This window comes from Arachis stenosperma, chromosome 4 (assembly GCF_014773155.1).
Source record: "Arachis stenosperma cultivar V10309 chromosome 4, arast.V10309.gnm1.PFL2, whole genome shotgun sequence".
In the NCBI taxonomy this organism is placed as follows: Eukaryota; Viridiplantae; Streptophyta; class Magnoliopsida; order Fabales; family Fabaceae; genus Arachis; species Arachis stenosperma.
Window position 1 is genome coordinate 16444807 of NC_080380.1, and position 13905 is coordinate 16458711.

General features: G+C 40.7%; 2 non-coding genes across 2 annotated transcripts; one reads left to right on the top strand and one right to left on the bottom strand.

Annotated features, from left to right (window-relative positions):
* Positions 1-2815: 2815 nt before the first annotated feature.
* LOC130977418 (small nucleolar RNA R71) lies at positions 2816-2923 on the top strand. Its single transcript, XR_009085108.1, has one exon. It is a non-coding gene; the product is annotated as a small nucleolar RNA R71 (small nucleolar RNA).
* Positions 2924-12544: 9621 nt separating this feature from the next.
* Positions 12545-12652, bottom strand: LOC130977687 (small nucleolar RNA R71). Its single transcript, XR_009085370.1, has one exon. It is a non-coding gene; the product is annotated as a small nucleolar RNA R71 (small nucleolar RNA).
* Between the last annotated feature and the right edge of the window lie 1253 nt (positions 12653-13905).

The following is a 13905-nucleotide window of genomic DNA, read 5'->3' on the forward strand; positions in this document are numbered from 1 at the left end:
GAGGAAAGTGCATCCCTTGAGGCATCTCAGGGATCTCATGATGAGAGGGGTCTCTTGTTTGCTCCATCCTTTTCTTAGTGATGGGCTTGAGGTCATGCCTTCTCAGTTGAACCGGCTTCCCTCTTGAGTTTCTCTTCCATTGAGTGCCCTCTTCACAAATGTTTATGAGGACTTGGTCCAACCTTTGATCAAAGTTGACCCTTTTTGAGTTTGAAAGGGATCTCAGGGATCACCTTCTTCAAGGCCACAACTTCATAGAAGTGGTCTTGATGCACCCTTGAGGTGAATCTCTCCATCTCCCATGGCTCGGAGGTGAAAGCTTTTGCCTTCCCTTTCCTCTTTCTAGAGGTTTCTCCGGCCTTGGATGCCATAAATGGTTATGGAAAAATGAAAAGCAACGCTTTTACCACACCAAACTTAAAAGGTTTGCTCGTCCTCGAGCAAAAGAAGAAAGAAAAGAGTAGAAGAAGAAGAAATGAAGGAGAAGGAGATGGCTTTGTGGTTCGGCCAAAAGGGGGAGAAGTAGTGTTTAGGGTGTGTGAAAATGAAGGAGTGAAGATGATAGTGGGATTTGATAGGTGGGGGGTTTTTGGTGAAGAGGGGTTGGGGTGATTGGTGAATGAGTGAAGAAGAGAGAGGGTGGTGGGGTTGGTGGGAATCCTGTGGGGTCCACAGATCCTTAGGTGTCAAGGAAAAGTCATCCCTGCACCAAATGGCATTCAAAAACACGTTTTGAGCCAATTCTGGCGTTAAACGCCGGGCTGGTGCCTATTTCTGGCGTTTAACGCCAGGTTCTTGCCCTTTCCTGGCGTTTAACGCCAGTCTGGTGCCCCTTTCTGGCGTTAAACGCCCAGAATGGTGCCAGACTGGGCGTTAAACGCCCAACTGCTAGCCTCACTGGCGTTTAAACGCCAGTGAGTTCTTCCTCCAGGGTGTGCTATTTTTCTTCCTGTTTTTCATTCTGTTTTTGCTTTTTCAATTGATTTTGTGACTTCTTATGATCATCAACCTACAAAAAAAAAAACATAAAATAACAAAGGAAAATAGATAAAATATAATCATTGGGTTGCCTCCCAACAAGCGCTTCTTTAATGTCAGTAGCTTGACAGAGGGCTCTCATGGAGCCTCACAGATACTCAGAGCAATGTTGGAACCTCCCAACACCAAACTTAGAGTTTGAATGTGGGGGTTCAACACCAAACTTAGAGTTTGGTTGTGGCCTCCCAACACCAAACTTAGAGTTTGACTGTGGGGGCTCTATTTGACTCTGTTTTGAGAGAAGCTCTTCATGCTTCCTCTCCATGGTGACAGAGGGATATCCTTGAGCCTTAAACACAAAGGATTTTTCGTTCACTTGATTGATTAGTTCACCTCTATCAACATCAATTATAGCCTTTGCTGTGGCTAGGAAGGGTCTGCCAAGGATGATAGTTTCATCCATGCACTTCCCAGTCTCTAGGATTATGAAATCAGTAGGGATGTAATGGTCCTCAATCTTCACCAAAACATCCTCTACAAGTCCATGAGCTTGTTTTCTTGAATTGTCTGCCATCTCTAGTGAGATTCTTGCAGCTTGCACCTCAAAGATCCCTAGCTTCTCCATTACAGAGAGAGGCATGAGGTTTACACTTGACCCTAAGTCACACAGAGCCTTCTTGAAGGTCATGGTGCCTATGGTACAAGGTATTGAAAACTTCCCAGGATCTTGTCTCTTTTGAGGTAATTTCTGCCTAGACAAGTCATCCAGTTCTTTGGTGAGCAAAGGAGGTTCATCCTCCCAAGTCTCATTTCCAAATAACTTGTCATTTAGCTTCATGATTGCTCCAAGGTATTTAGCAACTTGCTCTTCAGTGACATACTCATCCTCTTCAGAGGAAGAGTACTCATCAGAGCTCATGAATGGCAGAAGTAAGTCCAATGGAATCTCTATGGTCTCATTTTGAGCCTCAGATTCCCATGGTTCCTCATTGGGGAACTCAGTGGAGGTCAGTGCACGCCCATTGAGGTCTTCCTCAGTGGCGTTCACTTCCTCTTCTTCCTCTCCAAATTCGGCCATGTTGATGACCTTGCACTCTCCTTTTGGATTTTCTTCTGTATTGCTTGGAAGAGTACTTGGAGGGAGTTCAGTAATTTTCTTGCTCAGCTGTCCCACTTGTGCCTCCAAATTCCTAATGGAGGATCTTGTTTCAATCATGGAACTTTGAGTGGTTTTGATTAGATCAGAGACCATGGTTGCTAAGTCAGAGGGGTTCTGCTTAGAATTCTCTGTCTGTTGCTGAGAAGATGATGGAAAAGGCTTGCCATTGCTAAACCTGTTTCTTCCACCATTGTTGTTGTTGAAACCTTGTTGAGGTTTTTCTTGATTCTTCCATGAGAAATTTAGGTGATTTCTCCATGAATAATTATAGGTGTTTCCATAGGGTTCTCCTAGGTAATTCACCTCTTCCATTGAAGGGTTCTCAGGATCATAAGCTTCTTCTTCAGATGAAGCTTCCTTAGTACTGCCAGGTGCATTTTGCATTCCAGACAGACTTTGAGAAATCAAATTGACTTGCTGAGTCAATATCTTGTTCTGAGCCAGTATGGCATTCAGAGCATCAATCTCAAGAACTCCTTTCTTCTGACTTGTCCCATTGTTCACAGGATTCCTTTCAGAAGTGTACATGAATTGGTTATTTGCAACCATTTCAATGAGCTCTTGAGCTTCTGTAGGCGTCTTCTTCAGATGAAGAGATCCTCCAGCAGAACTATCCAAAGACATCTTGGACAGTTCAGATAGACCATCATAGAAAATACCTATGATGCTCCATTCAGAAAGCATGTCAGAGGGACATTTTCTGATTAATTGTTTGTATCTTTCCCAAGCTTCATAGAGGGATTCTCCATCCTTCTGTCTGAAGGTTTGGACTTCCACTCTAAGCTTACTCAATTTTTGAGGTGGAAAGAACTTTGCCAAGAAGGCATTGACTAGCTTTTCCCAAGAGTCCAGGCTTTCTTTAGGTTGAGAGTCCAACCATATTCTAGCTCTGTCTCTTACAGAAAAAGGGAATAGCATCAGTCTGTAGACCTCAGGGTCAACCCCATTAGTCTTGACTGTGTCACAGATTTGCAAGAACTCAGCTAAAAACTGATGAGGATCTTCCAATGGAAGTCCATGGAACTTGCAATTCTGTTGCATTAGAGAAACTAATTGAGGCTTAAGCTCAAAGTTGTTTGCTCCAATGGCAGGGATAGAGATGCTTCTCCCATAGAAATCGGGAGTAGGTGCAGTAAAGTCACCCAGCACCTTCCTTGCATTGTTGGCATTGTTGTTGTTTTCGGCTGCCATGGGTTCTTCTTCTTTGAAGAATTCGGTCAGGTCCTCAACAGAGAGTTGTGCCTTAGCTTCTCTTAGCTTTCGCTTCAAGGTCCTTTCAGGTTCAGGGTCAGCTTCAACAAGAATGCCTTTGTCTCTGCTCCTGCTCATATGAAAGAGAAAAGAACAAGAGAATGTGGAATTCTCTATGTCACAGTATAGAGATTCCTTGAGGTGTCAGAAGGAAAGAAAAATGGAAGACAGAGGTAGAAAATTCGAACTTATCAAAGAAGATGGAGTTCGAATTTTGCATTAAGGGATAGTGTTAGTCCATAAATAGAAGGATGTGAGAAGAAGGGAAGTAATTTTCGAAAATTAAGTAAAAGATTTTAAAAACATTTTGAAAAATACTAGTTAATTTTCGAAAACCAAGAGTGGGAAAGAGATCAAGTAATTTTTGAAAAAGATTTTGAAATTAGAAATCAAAAAGATATGATTAAAAAATGTTTTGAAAAAGATGTGATTAAAAAGATATGATTGAAAAGTTATGGTTTTAAAAAGATATGATTGAAAAGATATGATTTGAAAACAATTTTAAAAGATATGATTTGAAAACAATTTTAAAAGATATGATTTTAAAAATTAATGACTTGCCTAACAAGAAAAGATATGATTCAAACATTAAACCTTTCTCAACAGAAAAGGTAATATACTTGAGATGTTCAATCAAATCATTAATTGTTAGTAAGTATCTTTGAAAAAGGAAAGAAATTGATTTTGAAAACATTTGATTGAAAAGATTTGATTTGAAAAAGATTTGATTTTGAAAAACTTTGAAAACTTGAAAAAAATTTATTTGAAAACAAAATCTTCCCTCTTGTGCCATCCTGGCGTTAAACGCCCAGAATGGTGCACATTCTGGTGTTTAACGCCCAAACTACTACCCTTTTGGGCGTTAAACGCCCAGCCAGGCACCCTGGCTGGCGTTTAAACGCCAGTCTGTCTTCTTCACTGGGCATTTTTGAATGCCCAGCTTTTTCTGTATAATTCCTCTGCAGTATGTTCTGAATCTTCAATTCTCTGTATTATTGACTTGAAAAGACACAAATTAAAAATATTTTTGGATTTTTTAATAATAAGGAATGCACTTAAAATCAAATAACAATGCATGCAAGACACCAAACTTAGCAGTTTGATTACTACTGACACTAACATCATGAGAATGCATATGAGAAACACAAAACATTCAAGTCAATAGAATTTAAAAATCAGAGCAATGAAATCATCAAGAACAACTTGAAGATCAATGAAGACACATGCATGAATGCAATAAGAACAGAAACATGCAATTGACACTAAACTTAAGATGAGACTCTAGACTCAAGAAATATTTTTGGATTTTATGATTTTGTAATTTTTTTGGAATATTTTTTTTTTCGAAAATTAGGTGAAAAGGAAAATAAAGGTATCAAAATCCTTAATGAGAATTCCAGGAATCATGCAATGTTAGTCTAAAGCTTTAGTCTAAAGGAATTAGACATAGCTAGCTAAGCTTCAGCAGGACATTGCATTCAAGAGCTAAATTGATGAGGATCAATCAGCTTTGGTGATGATAAGAGCATCACCTTGAAACACTAGAATTCATTCTTAAGAACTCTGAAGAAAAATACCTAATCTAAGCAACAAGATGAACCGTCAGTTGTCCATACTAGAACAATCCCCGGCAACGGCGCCAAAAACTTGGTGCACGAAATTGTGATCACTACAACTTCGCACAACTAACCAGCAAGTGCACTGGGTCGTCCAAGTAATACCTTACGTGAGTAAGGGTCGATCCCACGGAGATTGTTGGTATGAAGCAAGCTATGGTCACCTTGTAAATCTTAGTCAGGCAGACTCAAATGGGTATAGATGATGAATGAAACATAAAGATAAAGATAGAGATACTTATGTATATCATTGGTGAGAGCTTCAGACAAGCGTATGAAGATGCCTTCCCTTCCGTCTCTCTGCTTTCCTACTGTCTTCATCCAATCCTTCTTACTCCTTTCCATGGCAAGCTTATGCAAGGGTTTCACCGTTGTCAGTGGCTACCTCCCATCCTCTCAGTGAAAATGTTCCTATGCTCTGTCACAGCATATGGCTAATCAGCTGTCGGTTCTCGGTCAGGCCGGAATAGAATCCATTGATTCTTTTGCGTCTGTCACTAACGCCCCGCCTGCTAGGAGTTTGAAGCACGTCACAGTCATTCAATCATTGAATCCTACTCAGAATACCACAGACAAGGTTAGACCTTCCGGATTCTCTTGAATGCCGCCATCAGTTCTCGCCTATACCACGAAGATTCTGATCTCACGGAATGGCTGGCTCGTTTGTCAGGCGAGCACTCGGTTGTCAGGCGATCAACCATGCATCGTGTATCAGGAATCCAAGAGATAAACACTAGAGCCTTGTTTGCTTGTAGAACAGAAGTGGTTGTCAGTCACTTTGTTCATAAGTGAGAATGATGATGAGTGTCACGGATCATCACATTCATCAAGTTGAAGAACAAGTGATATCTTGGACAAAGAACAAGCGGAATTGAATAGAAGAACAATAGTAATTGCATTAATACTCGAGGTACAGCAGAGCTCCACACCTTAATCTATGGTGTGTAGAAACTCCACCGTTGAAAATACATAAGTGATAGTGTGATCATTGGTTTCGGCCCCAGAGAGGGAACCAGAAGAACCAAGATGTCTAATACAATAGTAAAAAGGTCCTACTTATAGAAAACTAGTAGCCTAGGGTGTACAGAGATGAGTAAATGACATAAAAATCCACTTCCGGGCCCACTTGGTGTGTGCTTGGGCTGAGCAATGAAGCATTTTCGTGTAGAGACTCTCCTTGGAGTTAAACGCCAGCTTTTATGCCAGTTTGGGCGTTTAACTCCCATTCTTGTGCCAGTTCCGGCGTTTAACGCCGGAATTCCTGAGGGTGACTTTGAACGCCGGTTTGGGCCATCAAATCTTGGGCAAAGTATGGACTATCATATATTGCTGGAAAGCCCAGGATGTCTACTTTCCAACGCCGTTGAGAGCGCGCCAATTGGGCTTCTGTAGCTCCAGAAAATCCACTTCGAGTGCAGGGAGGTCAGAATCCAACAGCATCTGCAGTCCTTTTCAGTCTCTGAATCAGATTTTTGCTCAGATCCCTCAATTTCAGCCAGAAAATACCTGAAATCACAGAAAAACACACAAATTCAAATTCAAAACACTTCAAATTCAAATCACTTTCCCTCCCAAACCCACCCATAATGGCCGAACCCTATCCCCCCTCTCTCCTATAAATACCCTTCTTCACCCCTTCATCTTTACACAACCTAAACACCACTTCTCCCCCTCTTTGGCCGAACACAAAAGCCATTCTCTTCTTCCTCATTTCTTCTTCTTCTACTCTCTTCTTTCTTCTTTTGCTCGAGGACGAGCAAACCTTTTAAGTTTGGTGTGGTAAAAGCGTTGCTTTTTCGTTTTTCCATAACCATTTATGGCATCCAAGGCCGGAGAAACCTCTAGAAAGAGGAAAGGGAAGGCAAAAGCTTCCACCTCCGAGTCATGGGAGATGGAGAGATTCATCTCAAGGGTGCATCAAGACCACTTCTATGAAGTTGTGGCCTTGAAGAAGGTGATCCCCGAGGTCCCCTTTTCACTCAAAAAGGGTGAATATCCGGAGATCCGCCATGAGATCCGAAGAAGAGGTTGGGAAGTGCTTACCAACCCCATTCAACAAGTCAGAATCTTGATGGTTCAAGAGTTCTATGCCAATGCATGGATCACCAAGAACCATGATCAAAGTGTGAACCCGGATCCAAAGAATTATCTTACTATGGTTCGGGGGAAATACATGGATTTTAGTCCGGAAAATGTAAGGTTAGCATTCAACTTGCCCATGATGCAAGGAGATTAACATCCTTACACTAGAAGGGTCAACTTTGATCAAAGGTTGGACCAAGTCCTCACAGTCATATGTGAAGAGGGCGCACAATGGAAGAGAGATTCAAGAGGGAAGCCGGTTCAATTGAGAAGGCATGACCTCAAGCCCGTGGCTAGAGGATGGTTGGAGTTTATCCAACGCTCAATCATTCCCACTAGCAACCGGTCCGAAGTTACTCTAGACCGGGCCATCATGATTGGAGAAGAAGTGGAAGTTCATGAGGTCATAGCCCAAGAACTCTACAAGGTGGCGGACAAGTCCTCTACCTTGGCAAGGTTAGCCTTTCCTCATCTCATTTGTCACCTCTGTTATTCAGTTGGAGTTGACATAGAGGGAGACACCCTCATTGATGAGGACAAGCCCATCACTAAGAAAAGGATGGAGCAAACAAGAGATCCCTCTCATCATGAGATCCCTGAGATACCTCAAGGGATGCACTTTCCTCCACAAGACTATTGGGAGCAACTAAATACCTCCCTAGGAGAATTGAGTTCCAACATGGGACAACTAAGGGTGGAGCACCAAGAGCATTCCATCCTCCTCCATGAAATTAGAGAAGATCAAAGAATCATGAGAGAGGAGCAACAAAGACAAGGAAGAGACATTGAGGAGCTCAAGCACTCCATAAGACCTTTAAGAGGAAGAACAAGCCGCCATCACTAAGGTGGACCCGTTCTTTAATCTCCTTGTTCTTTAATTTTCTGTTTTTCGAATTTTAGTGCTTATGTTTATATATGTTTGTGTCTTGTGATCATTAGTGTCTTAGTGTCTATGCCTTAAAGTTATGAATGTCCTATGAATCCATCACCTTTCTTGAATAAACAATGTTCTTAATTGAAAAAGAAAAGAATTGCATGAATTTTGAATTTTATAACAGTTTAATTATTTTGATGTGGTGGCAACACTTGTGTTCTCTGAATGTATGCTTGAACAGTGCATATGTCTTTTGAATTTGTGATTCATGATTGTTGGCTCTTGAAAGAATGATGAAAAAGGAGACATGTTACTGAGGATCTGAAAAATCATAAAAATGATTCTTGAAGCAAGAAAAAGCAGTGAATACAAAAAAAAAAAGGAAGCAAGCGAAAAAAAAACGAAAAAGAAAGAAAAAGAAAGAAATAAAGTTGTGATCCAAGGCAATAAGAGTGTGCTTAAGAACCCTGGACACCTCTAATTGGGGACTTTAGCAAAGCTGAGTCACAATCTGAAAAGGTTCACCCAATTATGTGTCTGTGGCATGTATGTATCCGGTGGTAATACTGGAAGACAGAGTGCTTTGGGCCACAGCCAAGACTCAATAAAGTAGCTGTGTTCAAGAATCATCATACTTAACTAGGAGAATCAATAACACTATCTGGATTCTGAGTTCCTAAAGAAGCCAATCATTCTGAGTTCCAAAGGATAGAGTGAGATGCCAAAACTGTTCAGAGGCAAAAAGCTAAAAGCCCCGCTCATCTAATTAATACTGATCTTCATAGATGTTTTTGGAGTTCATTGCATATTCTCTTCTTTTTATCTTATTTGATCTTCAGTTGCTTGAGGACAAGCAACAATTTAAGTTTGGCAGTGTGATGAGCGGATAATTTGTACCCTTTTTGGCATTGTTTTTAGTATGTTTTTAGTAGTTTTAGTTGAGTTCTTAGTATATTTTTATTAGTTTTTAGTTAAAATTCACTTTTCTGGACTTTACTATGAGTTTGTGTGTTTTTCTGTGATTTCAGGTATTTTCTGGCTGAAATTGAGGGATCTGAGCAAAAATCTGATTCAGAGACTGAAAAGGACTACAGATGCTGTTGGATTCTGACCTCCCTGCACTCGAAGTGGATTTTCTGGAGCTACAGAATCCCAATTGGCGCGCTCTCAACGGCGTTGGAAAGTAGACATCCTGGGCTTTCCAGAAATATATAATAGTCCATACTTTGCCCAAGATTTGATGGCCCAAACCGGCGTTCAAAGTCACCCTCAGGAATTCCAGCGTTAAACGCCGGAACTGGCACAAGAATGGGAGTTAAACGCCCAAACTGGCACCAAAGCTGGCGTTTAACTCCAAGGAGAGTCTCTACACGAAAATGCTTCATTGCTCAGCCCAAGCACACACCAAGTGGGCCCGGAAGTGGATTTCTATGACATTTACTCATCTCTGTACACCCTAGGCTACTAGTTTTCTATAAGTAGAACCTTTTTACTATTGTATTAGACATCTTGGTAGCTATCTCTAAGTTTCATGCTATCTTAGATCATTTGGGAGGCTGGCCATTCGGCCATGCCTAGACCTTGTTCTTATGTATTTTCAACGGTGGAGTTTCTACACACCATAGATTAAGGTGTGGAGCTCTGCTGTACCTCAAGTATTAATGCAATTACTATTGTTCTTCTATTCAATTCCGCTTGTTCTTTGTCCAAGATATCACTTGTTCTTCAACTTGATGAATGTGATGATCCGTGACACTCATCATCATTCTCACTTATGAACAAAGTGATTGACAACCACTTCTGTTCTACAAGCAATCAAGGCTCTAGTGTTTATCTCTTGGATTCCTGATACACGATGCATGGTTGATCGCCTGACAACCGAGTGCTCGCCTGACAAACGAGCCAGCCATTCTGTGAGATCAGAGTCTTCGTGGTATAGGCGAGAACTGATGGCGGCATTCAAGAGAATCCGGAAGGTCTAACCTTGTCTGTGGTATTCTGAGTAGGATTCAATGATTGAATGACTGTGACGTGCTTCAAACTCCTAGCAGGCGGGGCGTTAGTGACAGACGCAAAAGAATCACTGGATTCTATTCCGGCCTGACCGAGAACCGACAGCTGATTAGCCATATGCTGTGACAGAGCATAGGAACATTTTCACTGAGAGGATGGGAGGTAGCCACTGACAACGGTGAAACCCTTGCATAAGCTTGCCATGGAAAGGAGTAAGAAGGATTGGATGAAGAGAGTAGGAAAGCAGAGAGACGGAAGGGAAGGCATCTTCATACGCTTGTCTGAAGCTCTCACCAATGATATGCATAAGTATCTCTATCTTTATCTTTATGTTTTATTCATTCATCATCTATACACATTTGAGTCTGCCTGACTAAGATTTACAAGGTGACCATAGCTTGCTTCATAGCAACAATCTCCGTGGGATCGACCCTTACTCGCGTAAGGTTTATTACTTGGACGACCCAGTGCACTTGCTGGTTAGTTGTGCGAAGTTGTGTTTATGCCATGGTATTGAGCACCAAGTCTTTGGAGCCATTACTAGGGATTATTTGAGTTGTAAAAAGTAGTGATCACAATTTCGTGCACCAAGTTTTTGGCGCCGTTGCCGAGGATTGTTTGTGTATGGACAACTGACGGTTCATCTTGTTGCTTAGATTAGGTATTTTTTTTTCTTCAGAGTTCTTAAGAATGAATTCTAGTGTTTCATGATAATCTGTTGAAATCTGGCTGGCTAAGAAGCCATGTCTAATCTTATTGGACCGAGGTTTCAACTAATCATCACAATAGCTTGTTGATCTCTATCAATCTTGCTATTGGAACGATGATCTGCTAAGGCTTGGCTGGCCATTGGCCATGTCTAGTGTTTTGGACCGAAGCTTTCTTTGAAAGCTTGGCTGGCTGTGAAGCCATGTCTAATTCCTAGACCGGAGTCTTAGACTAGCATTGCAATGATTCCTGGAAATTCAAATTGAGAATTCTGAAACCTTTATTTTTCTTTTCATATAATTTTCGAAAAAAGCACAAAAAAATTTACAAAATCATAAAAACCAAAAATATTTTATGTTTCTTGTTTGAGTCTAGTGTCTAATCTTAAGTTTGGTGTCTTGCATGCCTTGTTTATTTGATCTTGGTTCTATTTTCAAGTCAATAGTACAGGGAACTGAAGATTCAGAACATGCAGCAGAGGAATTACACAGAAAAAGCTGGGCGTTCAAAACGCCCAGTGAAGAAGGACAGACTGGCGTTTAAACGCCAGCCAGGGTACCTGGTTGGGCGTTTAACGCCCAAAAAGGTAGCATTTTGGGCGTTAAACGCCAGAATGGATACCATTCTGGGCGTTTAACGCCAGGATGGCACAAGGGGGAAGATTTTGTTTTCAAATCAATTTTTTTTCAAGTTTTCAAAATCAAATCTTTTTCAAATCATATCTTTTCAATCAAATGTTTTCAAAATCAATTTCTTTCCTTTTTTCAAAGATACTTACTAACAATTAATGATTTGATTGAACATCTCAAGTCTGTTGCCTTTTCTGTTGAGGAAGGTTTAATGTTTGAATCATATCTTTTCTTGTTAGGCAAGTCATTAATTTTTAAAAATCAAATCTTTTAAAATTGTTTTCAAATCATATCTTTTCAATCATATCTTTTTAAAACCAATCATATCTTCTTAACCACATCTTTTTCAAATTAGTTTTCAATCATATCTTTTTAACTTCTAATTTCAAAATCTTTTTCAAAAATTACTTGATTTTTTTTTCTCTTTCACTCTTGGTTTTCGAAAATCAATTAAAGTTTCTCAAAATATTTTCAAACTTTTTAACCTTATTTTCGAAAATTTTCTTTCCCTCTTCTCACATCCTTCTATTTATGGAGTACAACTCCTTCTTAATGCACAATTCGAACTCTATCTGATCAAGTTCGAATTCTTCTACCTCTTTCTTCTATTTTTCTTCTCCTCTGACACCTCAAGGAATCTCTATACTGTGACATAGAGGATTCCACATTTTCTTGTTCTCTTCTCTTTCATATGAGCAGGAGCAGAGACAAAGGCATTCTTGTTGAAGCTGACCCTGAACTTGAAAGGACCTTGAAGCGAAAGCTAAGAGAAGCTAAGGCACAACTCTCTGTAAAGGACCTAACCGAATTCTTCAAAGAAGAAGAAGACATGGCAGCCGAAAACAACAACAATGCCAACAATGCAAGGAAGGTGCTGGGTGACTTTACTGCACCTACTCCCGACTTCTATGGGAGAAGCATCTCTATCCCTGCCATTGGAGCAAACAACTTTGAGCTTAAGCCTCAATTAGTTTCTCTAATGCAACAGAATTGCAAGTTCCATGGACTTCCACTGGAAGATCCTCATCAGTTTTTAGCTGAGTTCTTGCAAATCTGTGACACAGTCAAGACTAATGGGGTTGACCCTGAGGTCTACAGACTGATGCTATTCCCTTTTGCTGTAAGAGACAGAGCTAGAATATGGTTGGACTCTCAACCTAAAGAAAGCCTGGACTCATGGGAAAAGCTAGTCAATGCCTTCTTGGCAAAGTTCTTTCCACCTCAAAAATTGAGTAAGCTTAGAGTGGAAGTCCAAACCTTCAGACAGAAGGATGGAGAATCCCTCTATGAAGCTTGGGAAAGACACAAACAATTAATCAGAAAATGTCCTTCTGACATGCTTTCTGAATGGAGCATCATAGGTATTTTCTATGATGGTCTCTCTGAACTATCCAAGATGTCTTTGGATAGCTCTGCTGGAGGATCTCTTCATCTGAAGAAGACGACTACAGAAGCTCAAGAGCTAATTGAAATGGTTGCAAATAACCAATTCATGTACACTTCTGAAAGGAATCCTGTGAACAATGGGACTAATCAGAAGAAAGGAGTTCTTGAGATTGACACTCTGAATGCCATATTAGCTCAGAATAAAATATTGACTCAGCAAGTCAATTTGATTTCTCAAAGTCTGTCTGGAATGCAAAATGCACCAAGCAGTACTAAGGATGCTTCATCTGAAGAAGAAGCTTATGATCCTGAGAAACCTTCAATGGAAGAGGTGAATTACCTAGGAGAACCCTATGGAAACACCTATAATTCTTCATGGAGAAATCACCCAAATTTCTCATGGAAGAATCAAGAGAGACCTCAACAAGGTTTCAACAACAATAATGGTGGAAGAAACAGGTTTAGCAATGGCAAGCCTTGTCCATCATCTTCTCAGCAACAGACAGAGAACTCTAAGCAGAACCCCTCTGACTTAGCAACCATGGTCTCTGATCTAATCAAAACCACTCAAAGTTTCATGACTGAAACAAGGTCCTCCATTAGGAATTTGGAGGCATAAGTGGGACAGCTGAGCAAGAAAGTTACTGAACTCCCTCCTAGTACTCTCCCAAGCAATACAGAAGAAAATCCAAAAGGAGAGTGCAAGGCCATAAACATGGCCGAATCTGGAGAGGAAAGAGAGGAAGTGGACGCCACTGAGGAAGACCTCAATGGGCGTGCACTAGCCTCCACAGAGTTCCCTAATGAGGAACCATGGGAATCTGAGGCTCAAAATGAGACCATAGAGATTCCACTGGATTTACTTCTGCCATTCATGAGCTCTGGTGAGTATTCTTCCTCTGAAGAGGATGAGTATGTCACTGAAGAGCAAGTTGCTAAATACCTTGGAGCAATCATGAAGCTAAATGACAAGTTATTTGAAAATGAGACTTGGGAGGATGAACCCCCTTTGCTCACCAAAGAACTGGATGACTTGTCTAGGCAGAGATTACCTCAAAAGAAACAAGATCCTGGGAAGTTTTCAATACCTTGTACCATAGGCACCATGACCTTCAAGAAGGCTCTGTGTGACTTAGGGTCAAGTGTAAACCTCATGCCTCTCTCTGTAATGGAGAAGCTAGGGATCTTTGAGGTACAAGCTGCAAGAAT